Source organism: Petromyzon marinus, unplaced genomic scaffold (assembly GCF_048934315.1).
Source record: "Petromyzon marinus isolate PM22_M1 ecotype Great Lakes invasive population unplaced genomic scaffold, UKy_Petmar_22M1.pri1.0 PM_Scaffold_208, whole genome shotgun sequence".
NCBI lineage: Eukaryota > Metazoa > Chordata > Hyperoartia > Petromyzontiformes > Petromyzontidae > Petromyzon > Petromyzon marinus.
In genome coordinates, this window is record NW_027423178.1 from 80,305 (window position 1) to 96,877 (window position 16,573).

General features: G+C 55.4%; 1 long non-coding RNA gene across 1 annotated transcript; it reads left to right on the forward strand.

Moving 5' to 3' along the window:
* Positions 1–6,176: 6,176 nt before the first annotated feature.
* Positions 6,177–16,180, forward strand: LOC142922908 (uncharacterized). The gene is made up of 3 exons (XR_012940408.1): positions 6,177–6,511; positions 7,823–8,175; positions 16,043–16,180. It is a non-coding gene; the product is annotated as an uncharacterized LOC142922908 (long non-coding RNA).
* Positions 16,181–16,573: the final 393 nt, after the last annotated feature.

Below are 16,573 nucleotides of genomic sequence, written 5' to 3' on the forward strand. Positions count from 1 at the left end.
CATCGTTGATCAACGACATGAAACATCAACGTTGATCAACGACATGAAGCATCATCGTTGATCAACGACATGAAACATCATCGTTGATCAACGACATGAAGCATCAACGTTGATCAACGACATGAAACATCATCGTTGATCAACGACGTGAAGCATCATCGTTGATCAACGACGTGAAGCATCAACGTTGATCAACGACATGAAGCATCAACGTTGATCAACGACATGAAGCATCAACGTTGATCAACGACATGAAGCATCACGTTGATCAACGACATGAAGCATCATCGTTGATCAACGACATGAAGCATCATCGTTGATCAACGACATGAAGCATCATCGTTGATCAACGACATGAAGCATCAACGTTGATCAACGACATGAAGCATCATCGTTGATCAACGACATGAAGCATCATCGTTGATCAACGACATGAAGCATCATCGTTGATCAACGACATGAAGCATCATCGATGATCAACGACATGAAACATCAACGTTGATCAACGACATGAAGCATCATCGTTGATCAACGACATGAAGCATCAACGTTGATCAACGTTGACGTGAAGCATCAACGTTGATCAATGACATGAAGCATCAACGTTGATTAACGACATGAAGCATCATCGTTGATCAACGACATGAAGCATCATCGACATGAAGCATCAACGACATGAAGCATCATCGTTGATCAACGACATGAAGCATCAACGTTGATTAACGACATGAAGCATCATCGTTGATCAACGACGTGAAGCATCATCGTTGATCAACGACGTGAAGCATCAACGACATGAAGCATCAACGTTGATTAACGACATGAAGCATCATCGTTGATCCCCCCCGTCAACATCAGCTGCTGGCCCGATCTGCCCGCCGACCATCGGCTCGTCGTCGGTACGATGCGCCTGCCGTTCGTCCACCCCGGGGGACCCCCTTGCGGCTTCAGGCCTCCTCAGGCCTCCTCAGGCCTCCTCAGGCCTCCTCAGGCGGCCTCAGGCCTCCTCAGGCGGCCTCAGGCCTCCTCAGGCCGCCTCAGGCCTCCTCAGGCCGCCTCAGGCCTCCTCAGGCCTCCTCAGGCGGGCTCAGTCCTCCTCAGGCGGCCTCAGGCCTCCTCAGGCCTCCTCAGGCCTCCTCAGGCCTCCTCAGGCCTCCTCAGGTGGCCTCAGGCCTCCTCAGGCCTCCTCAGGCGGCCTCAGGCCTCCTCAGGTGGCCTCAGGCCTCCTCAGGCCGCCTCAGGCCTCCTCAGGTCTCCTCAGGCCTCCTCAGGCCGCCTCAGGCCTCCTCAGGCCTCCTCAGGCCTCCTCAGGCCTCCTCAGGCGGCCTCAGGCCGCCTCAGGCCTCAGGCCTTCTCAGGCCTCCTCAGGCCTCCTCAGGCCTCCTCAGGCCTCGGCTAGCTCGCTGGCGAAGAGTCGCGAGCGAAGAATTTCACCGTCGCCTGCGGGTTGGGGTTGGCCTCGTCCCTCCACCACCATCACCACCACCATCACCACCATCACCACCACCACCATCACCACCATCACCACCATCACCATCATAACCACCATCATCACCACCACCACCATCACCACCACCACCATCACCACCATCATCACCATCACCACCACCACCACCATCACCACCACCACCACCACCATCACCACCACCATCACCACCATCACCATCATAACCACCATCATCACCACCACCACCATCACCACCACCATCACCACCATCATCACCATCACCACCATCACCATCACCACCACCACCACCATCACCACCACCACCACCATCATAACCACCATCACCACCATCATCACCACCACCACCATCACCACCACCACCACCATCATCACCACCACCACCACCATCACCACCATCACCATCATCACCATCATCATCACCATCATCACCATCACCACCACCACCACCATCACCACCACCACCACCATCACCACCACCACCACCATCACCACCACCACCATCACCACCATCACCACCACCACCACCACCATCATCATCACCACCACCACCACCATCATAACCACCATCATCACCACCACCACCACCACCATCATCACCACCACCACCACCATCATCACCACCACCACCATCATCACCACCACCATCACCACCATCACCATCACCACCACCACCATCACCATCATCATCACCACCACCACCACCACAATCATCATCACCACCACCATCACCACCACCACCACCATCACCACCACCACCACCACCATCACGACCACCACCATCACCACCACCACCATCACCACCACCACCACCATCACCACCATCACCACCATCATAACCACCATCATCACCATCATCACCACCACCACCACCACTACCACCACCATCACCACCACCACCAACACCACCACCACCACCATCATCACCACCACCACCATCATCACCACCACCACCACCACCATCACCACCACCACCACCACAATCATCATCACCACCACCACCATCACCACCATCACCATCATCACCATCATCATCACCATCACCACCACCACCATCACCACCACCACCATCATCACCACCATCATCACCACCACCATCACCACCACCATCATCACCATCATCACCATCATCACCACCACCACCACCATCATCACCATCATCACCACCACCATCACCACCACCACCATCACGACCACCACCATCACCACCACCATCACCATCATCATCACCACCACCACCACCATCATCATCACCACCACCACCACCATCATCACCACCACCATCACCACCACCACCACCACCATCACCACCACCACCATCACCACCACCACCACCACCATCACGACCACCACCACCACCACCACAATCATCATCACCACCACCACCACCACCATCACCACCATCACCATCATCACCATCATCATCACCATCACCACCACCACCATCACCACCACCACCATCATCACCACCATCATCACCACCACCATCACCACCACCATCATCACCATCATCACCATCATCACCACCACCACCACCACCACCATCATCACCATCATCACCACCACCATCACCACCACCACCACCATCACGACCACCACCATCACCACCACCATCACCATCATCATCACCACCACCACCACCATCATCATCACCACCACCACCACCATCACCACCACCACCACCATCACCACCACCACCACCTCCACCACCATCATCATCACCACCACCACCACCACCATCATCACCACCACCACCATCACGACCACCACCACCACCATCACGACCACCACCATCACCACCACCATCACCATCATCATCACCACCACCATCACCATCATCATCACCACCACCACCATCACCACCATCATCACCACCACCACCACCATCACCACCACCATCACCACCACAACCACCACCATCACCATCATCTTCACCACCACCACCATCATCATCACCACCACCATCATCACCATCATCACCACCACCACCACCATCATCATCACCACCACCACCACCATCATCATCACCACCACCACCACCACCATCATCATCACCACCACCACCATCACCACCACCACCACCATCACCACCACCATCACCACCACCATCATCATCACCACCACCATCACCACCACCATCACCACCACCATCACCATCACCACCACCATCACCACCACCATCACCATCACCACCATCATCACCATCATCACCACCACCATCACCACCACCATCACCACCACCACCACCACCATCACCACCATCATCACCACCATCACCATCACCACCACCACCAGACTCCTCCCGATGATGATGATGTCGAGGAGGGTGGATGGGGCGAGGTTTAGGACCGTGACTCATGCAGCTGCAATGGCTGCTTTGGGTACGCGGTCCAGACCTCCCCAGAGACCCTGGCTGACAGAGGAGTTGTTCAGGATGGTTGAGAAAAAGCGACAGGCCCACTGTCATCGGCTACAGAATCCCACGTCAGAGAATGAGGAGGCTTACCGCAGCCTTCGCTCGGAGGTTCTGAGAGCCGTGAGGCGCTGCAAGGATGGGTGGTGGTCGCGGGTTGCTGAGGAGATGGAGTCTGCCTCAGTGGCCCGTGATCACAAATCTCTATTTAACTCCATCAAAAAAGTAACCTGCAGTGCCACACCTATTACCATCATTAGGGGGAAAATGGTGATCCAATCTCTGTGTGTGTGTGTCACTGTGTGTGTGTGTCACTGTGTGTGTCACTGTGTGTCACTGTGTGTGTGTCACTGTGTGTGTGTGTCACTGTGTGTGTCACTGTGTGTGTGTCACTGTCTGTGTGTCACTGTGTGTGTGACACTGTGTGTGTCACTGTGTGTGTGTCACTGTGTGTGTGTCAATGTGTGTTTGTCACTGAGTGTGTGTGTCACTGTGTGTCACTGTGTGTGTCACTGTGTGTGTCACTGTGTGTGTGTGTCACTGTGTGAGTGTGTCACTGTGTGTGTGTCACTGTGTGTGTCACTGTGTGGGTCACTGTGTGAGTGTGTCACTGTGTGTGCGTGTCACTGTGTGTGTGTCACTGTGTGTGTGTGTCACTGTGTGTGTCACTGTGTGTGTGTCACTGTGTGTGTGTGTCACTGTGTGTGTCACTGTGTGTGTGTCACTGTGTGTGTGTCACTGTGTCTCTGTGTGTGTGTCACTGTGTGTTGCACTGTGTGTTGCACTGTGTGTGTCACTGTGTGTGTCACTTTGTGTGTGTCACTGTATGTGTCACTGAGTGTGTCACTGTGTGTGTGTCACTGTGTATCTGTGTGTGTCACTGTGTGTGTCACTGTGTGTGTGTGTCACTGTGTGTGTCACTGTGTGTGTGTCATTGTGTGTGTCACTGTGTGTGTGTCACTGCGTGTGTCACTGTGTGTGTCACTGTGTGTGTGTCACTGTGTGTGTGTCACTGTGTGTGTGTCACTGTGTGTGTGACTGTGTGTCACTGTGTGTGTCACTGTGTGTGTGTCACTGTGTGTGTCACTGTGTGTGTGTCACTGAGTGTGTCACTGTGTGTGTGTCACTGTGTGTGTGTCACTGTGTGTGTCACTGTGTTTGTCACTTTGTGAGTGTCACTGTGTGTGTCACTGTGTGTGTGTCACTGTGAGTGTCACTGTGTGTGTGTCACTGTGTGTGTCACTGTGTGTGTGTCACTGTGTGTGTGTGTCACTGTGTGTCACTGTGTGTGTGTCACTGTGTGTGTCACTGTGTGTGTGTGTGTCACTGTGTGTGAGTCACTGTGTGTGTGTCACTGTGTGTGTGTCACTGTGTGTGTATCACTGTGTGTGTGTAACACTGTGTGTGTCACTGTGTGTTACTGTGTGTGTGTACACTGTGTGTCACTGTGTGTCACTGTGTGTGTCACTGTGTGTGTGTCACTGTGTGTGTCACTGTGTGAGTGTGTCACTGTGTGTGTGTGTCACTGTGTGTGTCACTGTGTGGGTCACTGTGTGAGTGTGTCACTGTGTGTGTGTGTCACTGTGTGTCACTGTGTGTGTGTCACTGTGTGTGTCACTGTGTGTGTGTGTGTCACTGTGTGTGTGTCACTGTGTGTGTGTCACTGTGTGTGTGTCACTGTGTGTGTGTAACACTGTGTGTGTGTAACACTGTGTGTGTCACTGTGTGTGTACACTGTGTGTACACTGTGTGTGTGTCACTGTGTGTGTCACTGTGTGTGTCACTGTGTGTGTGTGTCACTGTGTGTGTGTCACTGTTTGTGTCACTGTGTGTGTCACTTTGTGAGTGTCACTGTGTGTGTCACTGTGTGTCACTGTGTGTGTCACTGTGTGTGTGTCACTGTGTGTGTGTGTCACTGTGTGTGTGTCACTGTGTGTGTCACTGTGTGTGACACTGTGTGTGTCACTGTGTGTGACACTGTGTGTGTGTGTCACTGTGTGTGTGTCACTGTGTGAGTGTGTCACTGTGTGTGTGTGTCACTGTGTGTGTCACTGTGTGTGTGTCACTGTGTGTGTCACTGTGTGTGTCACTGTGTGTGTCACTGTGTGTGTGTGTCACTGTGTGTGTTACTGTGTGTGTCACTGTGTGTGTGTCACTGTGTGTGTCACTGTGTGTGTGTGTCACTGTGTGTGTGTGTCACTGTGTGTGTCACTGTGTGTGTGTGTCACTGTGTGTGTGTCACTGTGTGTGTGTCACTGTGTGTGTGTCACTGTGTGTGACACTGTGTGTGTGTGTGTCACTGTGTGTGTGTGTCACTGTGTGTGTGTCACTGTGTGTGTCACTGTGTGTGTGTCACTGTGTGTGTGTCACTGTGTGTCACTGTGTGTGTCTGTCTGTGTGTGTCACTGTGTGTGTGTCACTGTGTGTGTGTGTGTCACTGTGTGGGTGTCACTGTGTGTGTAGATGTACGTCCAGACTCCGATGACCTTTGACCTGAACCCGATGGGGGGGGAGGGAGGCCCCTCCCCCCAACAGCCCCCCCCACCGCCACCCCCGCCCCCCCCACCCCCCCACCACCCCCCACGAAGGACGCGGGGAGGGGCCATCAGCTGATGAGAGACGTGGGCGTAGCGGTGAGCTGTGGGGCAGTCACTCACTCACCACTCACTCACCACTCACTCACTCACCACTCACACCACTCACTCACTCACCAACTCTCTCACCAACTCACTCACTCACCCACTCACTCACCCACTCACTCACTCACCCACCCACTCACTCACTCACCCACTCACTCACCCACCCACCCACCCACTCACCCACCCACCCACTCACCCACTCACTCACCCACCCACCCACTCACCCACCCACCCACTCACCCACTCACTCACCCACTCACTCACCCACTCACCCACCCACCCACCCACTCACCCACTCACCTACCCACTCACTCACCCACTCACTCACTCACCCACCCACCCACCCACTCACCCACCCACTCACCCACTCACTCACTCACCCACCCACCCACTCCCCCACTCACCCACTCACCCACCCACTCACCCACTCACCCACCCACTCACACCACCCACCCACCCACTCACCCACTCACTCACCCACCCACCCACCCACTCCCCCACTCACCCACTCACCCACCCACTCACCCACTCACCCACCCACTCACACCCACCCACCCACTCACCCACTCACTCACTCACTCACCCACCCACCCACTCCCCCGACTCACCCACTCACCCACCCACTCACCCACTCACCCACTCACTCACTCACCCACCCACCCACTCACCCACCCACCCACTCACCCACTCACTCACCCACTCACTCACCCACTCACCCACCCACCCACCCACTCACCCACTCACCTACCCACTCACTCACCCACTCACTCACTCACCCACCCACCCACCCACTCACCCACCCACTCACCCACTCACTCACCCACTCACTCACTCACCCACCCACCCACTCCCCCACTCACCCACTCACCCACCCACTCACCCACTCACCCACCCACTCACTCACCCACCCACCCACTCACCCACTCACTCACCCACCCACCCACCCACTCCCCCACTCACCCACTCACCCACCCACTCACCCACTCACCCACCCACTCACTCATCCACCCACCCACTCACCCACTCACTCACTCACCCACCCACCCACTCCCCCACTCACCCACTCACCCACCCACTCACCCACTCACCCACTCACTCACTCACCCACCCACCCACCCACTCCCCCACTCACCCACCCACCCACCCACTCCCCCACTCACCCACCCACCCACCCACTCCCCCACTCACCCACTCACCCACTCACCCACTCACTCACTCACCCACCCACTCACCCACTCACCCACCCACTCACCCACTCACCCACCCACTCACTCACCCACCCCTCTCCGCGTCTCTCCATTTCAGAGCTCTGCGCGCCACCACCACCACCATCAACAACAACAACAACATCAACAACAACATCAACAACATCAACAACAACAACAGCATCAACAACAGCAGCACGTGGCACCACCAGCAGCAGCAGGAGGAGGCTTGGCGCTTTGCTCTGGCGGTGGTGGGCACCTCTACACCTCACCGCTCGTGTTGCCAGGCAACGATGGTGGTGGTGGGGGGGTGGTGGGAGGTGGTGGTGGTGGTGGGGGGGTGGTGGTGGGAGGTGGTGGTGGTGGTGGTGGGGGGGTGGTGCCCAGCGCCGCCCACTCAATCGCAGCGGCGAGGCACCCGGGCGGAGGGTTTACTCACAGCACTCCGCTAAGGTGGGTGGGTGGGTGAGTGAGTGGGTGAGTGAGTGAGTGGGTGAGTGGGTGGGTGGGTGAGTGGGTGGGTGGGTGAGTGAGTGAGTGGGTGAGTGAGTGGGTGGGTGAGTGAGTGAGTGGGTGGGTGGGTGAGTGAGTGGGTGAGTGGGTGAGTGGGTGGGTGAGTGGGTGGGTGGGTGGGTGAGTGAGTGAGTGGGTGAGTGAGTGGGTGGGTGAGTGAGTGAGTGAGTGGGTGGGTGGGTGAGTGAGTGGGTGAGTGAGTGGGTGGGTGGGTGAGTGGGTGAGTGGGTGGGTGGGTGAGTGGGTGAGTGGGTGGTTGGGTGGGTGGGTGGGTGAGTGAGTGAGTGAGTGGGTGAGTGTGTGGGTGAGTGAGTGAGTGAGTGGGTGAGTGGGTGAGTGGGTGGGTGGGTGAGTGAGTGAGTGGGTGAGTGGGTGAGTGGGTGGGTGGGTGAGTGAGTGGGTGAGTGGGTGAGTGGGTGGGTGAGTGGGTGAGTGGGTGGGTGGGTGAGTGGGTGAGTGGGTGGGTGGGTGAGTGGGTGAGTGAGTGAGTGGGTGACTGGGTGAGTGAGTGAGTGAGTGGGTGAGTGGGTGGGTGGGTGGGTGAGTGAGTGAGTGGGTGAGTGGGTGAGTGAGTGAGTGGGTGAGTGGGTGGGTGGGCGAGTGAGTGGGTTAGTGGGTGAGTGGGTGGGTGAGTGGGTGAGTGGGTGGGTGGGTGGGTGAGTGGGTGAGTGGGTGGGTGGGTGAGTGGGTGGGTGGGTGGGTGAGTGGGTGGGTGGGTGGGTGGGTGAGTGGGTGGGTGAGTGGGTGGGTGGGTGAGTGGGTGAGTGGGTGAGTGGGTGGGTGGGTGAGTGGGTGGTTGGGTGGGTGGGTGAGTGAGTGAGTGGGTGAGTGGGTGAGTGGGTGGGTGGGTGAGTGGGTGAGTGGGTGGGTGAGTGAGTGAGTGGGTGAGTGAGTGGGTGGGTGATGAGTGAGTGAGTGGGTGGGTGGGTGAGTGAGTGGGTGAGTGGGTGAGTGGGTGGGTGAGTGGGTGGGTGGGTGGGTGAGTGAGTGAGTGGGTGAGTGAGTGGGTGGGTGAGTGAGTGAGTGGGTGGGTGGGTGAGTGAGTGGGTGAGTGAGTGGGTGGGTGGGTGAGTGGGTGAGTGGGTGGGTGGGTGTGGGTGAGTGGGTGGTTGGGTGGGTGGGTGGGTGAGTGAGTGAGTGAGTGGGTGAGTGTGTGGGTGAGTGAGTGAGTGAGTGGGTGAGTGGGTGAGTGGGTGGGTGGGTGAGTGAGTGGGTGAGTGGGTGAGTGGGTGGGTGGGTGGGTGAGTGAGTGGGTGAGTGGGTGAGGTGGGTGAGTGGGTGAGTGGGTGGGTGGGTGAGTGGGTGAGTGGGTGGGTGGGTGGGTGAGTGAGTGAGTGGGTGACTGGGTGAGTGAGTGAGTGAGTGGGTGAGTGGGTGGGTGGGTGGGTGAGTGAGTGAGTGAGTGGGTGAGTGGGTGAGTGAGTGAGTGGGTGAGTGGGTGGGTGGGCGAGTGAGTGGTTAGTGGGTGAGTGGGTGGGTGAGTGGGTGAGTGGGTGGGTGGGTGGGTGAGTGGGTGAGTGGGTGGGTGGGTGAGTGGGTGGGTGGGTGGGTGAGTGGGTGGGTGAGTGGGTGGGTGGGTGAGTGGGTGAGTGGGTGGGTGGGTGAGTGGGTGAGTGGGTGGTTGGGTGGGTGGAGTGAGTGAGTGAGTGGGTGAGTGGGTGAGTGGGTGGGTGGGTGAGTGGGTGAGTGGGTGGGTGGGTGAGTGGGTGAGTGAGTGAGTGAGTGGGACGAGTGGGTGGGTGAGTGAGTGGTGAGTGGGTGGGTGGGGTGAGTGAGTGGGTGAGTGGGTGAGTGGGTGAGTGGGTGGGTGGGTGGGTGAGTGGGTGAGTGGGTGGGTGAGTGGGTGAGTGGGTGGGTGGGTGAGTGGGTGAGTGAGTGAGTGGGTGAGTGGAGTGAGTGAGGAGTGGGTAGTGGGGTGGGTGGGTGGGTGAGTGAGTTAGGGGTGAGTGGGTGAGTGAGTGAGTGGTGAGTGGGTGGGTGGGCGAGTGAGTGGGTTAGCTATTATTTAGTGAGTGGGTGGGTGAGTGGGTGAGTGGGTGGGTGGGTGGGTGAGTGGGCGGGTGAGTGAGTGGTGGGTGGGTTTGTGGGGTGGGTGAGTGAGTGGATGGGTGGGTGAGTGGGTGGGTGGGTGGGTGAGGGGGTGGGTGGGTGAGTGAGTGGGTGGGTGGGTTTGTGGGTGGGTGAGTGGGTGGGTGGTGTGGGTGAGTGAGGTGAGGATGGGTGGGTGGGTGGGTGAGTGGGTGGGTGGGTGAGTGGGTGATTGAGTGAGTGAGTGGGTGAGTGGGTGGATGAGTGGGTGAGTGGGTGGGGTGAGTGAGTGAGTGGGGGTGGGTGAGTGAGTGAGTGGGTGGGTGGGTGAGTGAGTGAGTGAGTGGGTGGGTGAGTGAGTGGGTGAGTGGGTGGGTGAGTGAGTGGGTGAGTGGGTGGGTGAGTGGGTAAGTGAGTGAGTGGGTGGGTGGGTGAGTGGGTGGGTGGGTGAGGTGGGTGGAGTGACGGTGGTGTGGGTGGGTGAGTGGGTGAGTGGGTGAGTGAGTGGGTTAGTGAGTGAGTGGGTTGGTGAGTGAGTGGGTGGGTGAGTGTGTGGGTGGGTTAGTGAGTGAGTGGGTGGGTGAGTGAGTGAGTGGGTGGGTGGGTGAGTGAGTGGGTGGGTGGGTGAGTGGTAGGGTGAGTGAGTGGGTGAGTGGGTGGTTGAGTGGGTGGGTGGGTGAGTGGGTGGGTGAGTGGGTGGGTGGGTTTGTGGGTGGTTGAGTGGGTGGGTGAGTGGGTGAGTAAGTGAGTGGGTGGGTGAGTGGGTGAGTGGGTGGGTAAGTGAGTGAGTGGGTCAGTAGGTGGGTGAGTGAGTGGGTAAGTGGGTGAGTGGGTGGGTGAGTGAGTGGGTTAGTGGGTGAGTGGGTGGGTGATTGGGTGGGTGAGTGAGTGGGTGAGTGGGTGAGTGGGTGGGTGAGTGAGTGAGTGGGTGGGTGAATGAGTGGGTGAGTGAGTGGGTGGGAGGGTGGGTGGGTGGGTGAGTGAGTGAGTTGGTGGGTGGGTGAGTGGGTGGGTGAGTGGGTGGGTGAGTGGGTGAGTGGGTGGGTGAGTGGGTCGGTGAGTGAGTGGGTGAGTGGGTGAGTGAGTGGGTGAGTGGGTGGTTAGTGAGTGAGTGGGTGGGTGAGTGAGTGAGTGAGTGGCTGAGTGGGTGGGTGGGTGAGTGAGTGAGTGAGTGGGTGGGTGGGTGTGTGAGTGAGTGGGTGGGTGGGTGAGTGAGTGGGTGGGTGGGTGAGTGGGTGTGTGCGTGAGTGGGTGAGTGAGTGAGTGGGTGAGTGAGTGAGTGGGTGAGTGAGTGAGTGGGTGGGTGAGTGAGTGAGTGAGTAAGTGAGTGGATGGGTGGGTGAGTGGGTGGGAGGGTGAGTTGGTGGTTGAGTGAGTGGGTGGGTGGATGGGTGAATGAGTGGGTGGGTGGGTGAGTGAGTGACTGACTGATTGCCTGACTGACTGAGTTACTGACTGATTGACTGACTGAGTGACTGACTGAGTGAAAGAGTTACCAACTGACTGAATGCCTGACTGACTGACTGATTGACTGACTAAGTGACTGACTGACTGAGTGACTGACTAAGTGACTGAGTTACAGACTGATTGAGTGCCTGAGTGAGTGACTGACTGACCGAGTGACTGACTAAGTGACTGATTGACTGACTGACTGAGTGACTGACCGAGTGACTGACTGATTGACTGACTCAGTGACCGACTGACTGAGTGACTGACTGACCGAGTGACTAACTGACTGAGTGACTGAGTGACCGACTGAGTGCCTGATTGACTGATTGACTGTGTGACTGACTGACTGACCGAGTGACTGACTGAGTGACTGACTGACCGACTGACTGGCTTAGTGACTGACTGAGTGACTGACTGAGTGACTGGGTGACTGAGTTACTGACTGAATGCCTGACTGAGTGACTGACTGACTGACTGACTGACCGAGTGACTGACTGAGTGACTGACTGACCGACTGACTGACTTAGTGACTGACTGAGTGACTGACTGACTGACTGAGTGACAGAGTTACTGAGTGAATGCCTGACTGACTGAGTGACTGACTGATTGACCGACTGAGTGACTAACTGACTGAATGACAGTTATCGACTGGCTGAGTGCCTGACTGACGGACTGACCGAGTGATTGACTAAGTGACTGACTCACTGAGTGACTGACTGACTGAGTGACTGACTGAGTGACTGACTGAGTGACTGACTGACCGACTGACCGACTGACTGAGTGACTGACTGACTGACGGACTGACTGAGTGACTGACTGAGTGACTGGCTCACTGAGTGACTGACTGACGGAGTGACTGACTGAGTGACTGACTGACCGACTGACCGACTGACTGAGTGAGTGACTGACCGACTGACTGAGAGACTGACTGAGTGACTGACTGACCGAGTGACTGACCGAGTGACTGAGTGACTGACTGAGCGAGTGCCTGACTCTCTGACGGAGTGACTGACTGACTGAGTGACTGACTGAGTGTCTGACTGACTGATTGACTGAGTGACTGACTGACTGACGGAGTGACTGACTGACTGAGGGTCTGACTGACTGACTCACTGACCGACAGACTGAGTGACTGACTGAGTGACTGACTGGGTGCCTGACTGAGTGACTGAGTGAATGACTGACCGACTGACAGACTGACTGAGTGACTGACTGACTGAGTGACTGACTGAGTAATTGAGTAACTGAGTGAGTGAGTGACTGAGTGAGTGACTGAGTGAGTAAGTGACTGACTGAGTGACTGAATGACTGAGTGCCTGACTGACTGAGTGACTGACTGAGTAACTGAGTAACTGAGTGAGTGACTGAGTGAGTGACTGAATGAGTGACTGACTGAGTGACTGACTGAGTAACAGAGTGAGTGACCGAATGAGTGACTGACTGAGTGACTGACTGAGTAACTGATTGAGTGACTGAGTGAGTGACTGAATGAGTGACTGACTGAGTGACTGACTGAGTAACAGAGTGAGTGAGTGACTGACTGACTGACTGAGTGACTGACTGAGTGCCTGACTGACTGAGTGACTGACTGACCGACCGACTGACTGACTGAGTGACTGACTAACTGAGTAACTGAGTGAGTGACTAAGTGAGTGACTGAATGAGTGACTGACTTAGTAACTGAGTGAGTGACTGAGTGAGTGACTGGCTGACTGAGTGGCTGAGTGACTGACTGACTGAGTGACTGACTGAGTAACTGAGTGGCTGAGTGACTGACTGACTGAGTGACTGACTGAGTGACTGACTGAGTAACTGAGTGAGTGACTCAGTGAGTGAGTGACTGACTGACTGAGTAATTGACTGACTGAGTAACTGACTGAGTGACTGACTGAGTTCCTGACTGACCGACTGACTGACTTAGTGCCTGACTGAGTGACTGACTGACTGAGTGACTGAGTTACTGACTGAATGCCAGACTGACTGAGTGACTGACTGATTGACCGACTGAGTGACTAACTGACTGAGTGACAGTTATCGACTGACTGAGTGCCTGACTGACTGACGGACTGACCGAGCGATTGACTAAGTGACTGACTCACTGAGTGACTGACTGAGTAACTGAGTGGCTGAGTGACTGACTGACTGAGTGACTGACTGAGTAACTGAGTGAGTGACTGACTGACTGAGTAACTGAGTGAGTGACTAAGTGAGTGACTGAATGAGTGACTGACTTAGTAACTGAGTGAGTGACTGAGTGAGTGACTGACTGACTGAGTGGCTGAGTGACTGACCGAGTGACTGAGTGACTGACTGAGCGAGTGCCTGACTCACTGACGGAGTGACTGACTGACTGAGTGACTGACTGAGTGTCTGACTGACTGATTGACTGAGTGACTGACTGACTGACGGAGTGACTGACTGACTGAGGGTCTGACTGACTGACTCACTGACCGACAGACTGAGTGACTGACTGAGTGACTGACTGGGTGCCTGACTGAGTGACTGAGTGAATGACTGACCGACTGACAGACTGACTGAGTGACTGACTGACTGAGTGACTGACTGAGTAATTGAGTAACTGAGTGAGTGAGTGACTGAGTGAGTGACTGAGTGAGTAAGTGACTGACTGAGTGACTGAATGACTGAGTGCCTGACTGACTGAGTGACTGACTGAGTAACTGAGTGAGTGACTGAGTGAGTGACTGAATGAGTGACTGACTGAGTGACTGACTGAGTAACAGAGTGAGTGACTGAATGAGTGACTGACTGAGTGACTGACTGAGTAACAGAGTGAGTGACTGACTGACTGAGTGCCTGACTGACTGAGTGACTGACTGACCGACCGACTGACTGAGTGACTGACTGACTGAGTAACTGAGTGAGTGACTAAGTGAGTGACTGACTTAGTAACTGAGTGAGTGACTGAGTGAGTGACTGACTGACTGAGTGGCTGAGTGACTGACTGACTGAGTGACTGACTAACTGAGTGGCTGAATGACTGACTGAGTGACTGACTGAGTGACTGACTGAGTAACTGAGTGAGTGACTCAGTGAGTGAGTGACTGACTGACTGAGTAATTGACTGACTGAGTAACTGACTGACTGAGTGACTGACTGAGTGACTGACTGAGTGACTGACTGAGTTCCTGACTGACCGACTGACTGACTTAGTGACTGAGTGAGTGACTGACTGACTGACTGAGTGACTGAGTTACTGACTGAATGCCAGACTGACTGAGTGACTGACTGATTGACCGACTGAGTGACTAACTGACTGAGTGACAGTTATCGACTGACTGAGTGCCTGACTGACTGACGGACTGACCGAGCGATTGAATAAGTGACTGACTCACTGAGTGACTGACTGAGTAACTGAGTGGCTGAGTGACTGACTGACTGAGTGACTGACTGAGTAACTGAGTGAATGAGTGACTGAATGACTGACTGAGTGACTGAATGAGTGAACGAGTGACTGAGTGAGTGACTGAGTAACTGACTGAGTGAGTGACTGAGTGACTGACAGATCGACTGACTGACTGAGTGACTGACTGAGTAACTGAGTGCGTGAGTGACTGACTGAGTGAGTGACTGACTGAGTGAGTGACGGAGTGAGTGAGTAGGTGAGTGAGTGAGTAGGTGAGTGAGTGGGTGGGTGAGTGAGTGACTGAGTGACTGACTGAGTGGCTGACTGAGTGAGTGACTGACTGAGTAACTGAGTGAGTGACTGAGTAAGTGACTGACTGAGTGAGTGATTGAGTCACTGACTGACCGACTGACTGACTGAGTGACTGACTGAGTAACTGAGTGAGTGACTGAGAAAGTGAGTGACTGAATGACTGACTGAGTGAGTGACTGACTGGGTGAGTGACGGAGTGAGTAGGTGAGTGAGTGGGTGGGTGAGTGACTGACTGAGTGACTGACTGAGTGACTAACTGAGTGACTGACTAACTGTGTGACTGAGTGACTGAGTGACTGATTGAGTGACTGACTGACTAACTGAGTGACTGACTGACTGAGTGAGTGACTGAGTGAGTGACTGACTGAGTGACTGACTGACTAACTGAGTGACTGACTAACTGAGTGACTGACTGAGTGAGTGACTGACTGTGTGAGTGACTGACTGAGTGACTGACTGACTAACTGAGTGACTGACTAACTGTGTGACTGAGTGACTGAGTGACTGATTGAGTGACTGACTGACTAACTGAGTGACTGACTGACTGAGTGAGTGACTGTGTGAGTGACTGACTGAGTGACTGACTGAGTGACTGACTGAGTGACTGACTGACTAACTGAGTGACTGACTAACCGATTGACTGACTGACTGCAGGTTTGGCCAGGCGGGTGCGCTGGTGCCTGGAGGCACTCTGCTGGTTCCCACCAGCGTCCTCGTCGCTCCGGTGCTGCCTGCCGTGCCAGGCGCGGTGTACGCGGCACAGCCGGCGGCAGCCACCGGCACGCCGCACTCACCACACCCGGCGCAGCAGTACATACAGGTGACTCAGTCACTCAGTCACTCAGTCACTCAGTCAGTCAGTCACTCAGTCACTCAGTCAGTCACTCAGTCAGTTAGTCAGTCAGTCACTCAGTCAGTCATTCAGTCAGTCACTCAGTCAGTCACTCAGTCAGTCAGTCAGTCACTCAGTCAGTCAGTCAGTCAGTCACTCAGTCAGTCAGTCAGTCACTCAGTCAGTCAGTCACTCAGTCACTCAGTCACTCAGTCAGTCAGTCACTCAGTCAGTCAGTCACTCAGTCAGTCACTCAGTCACTCAGTCAGTCACTCAGTCAGTCACTCAGTCAGTCACTCAGTCAGTCACTCAGTCAGTCACTCAGTCACTCAGTCAGTCAGTCACTCAGTTAC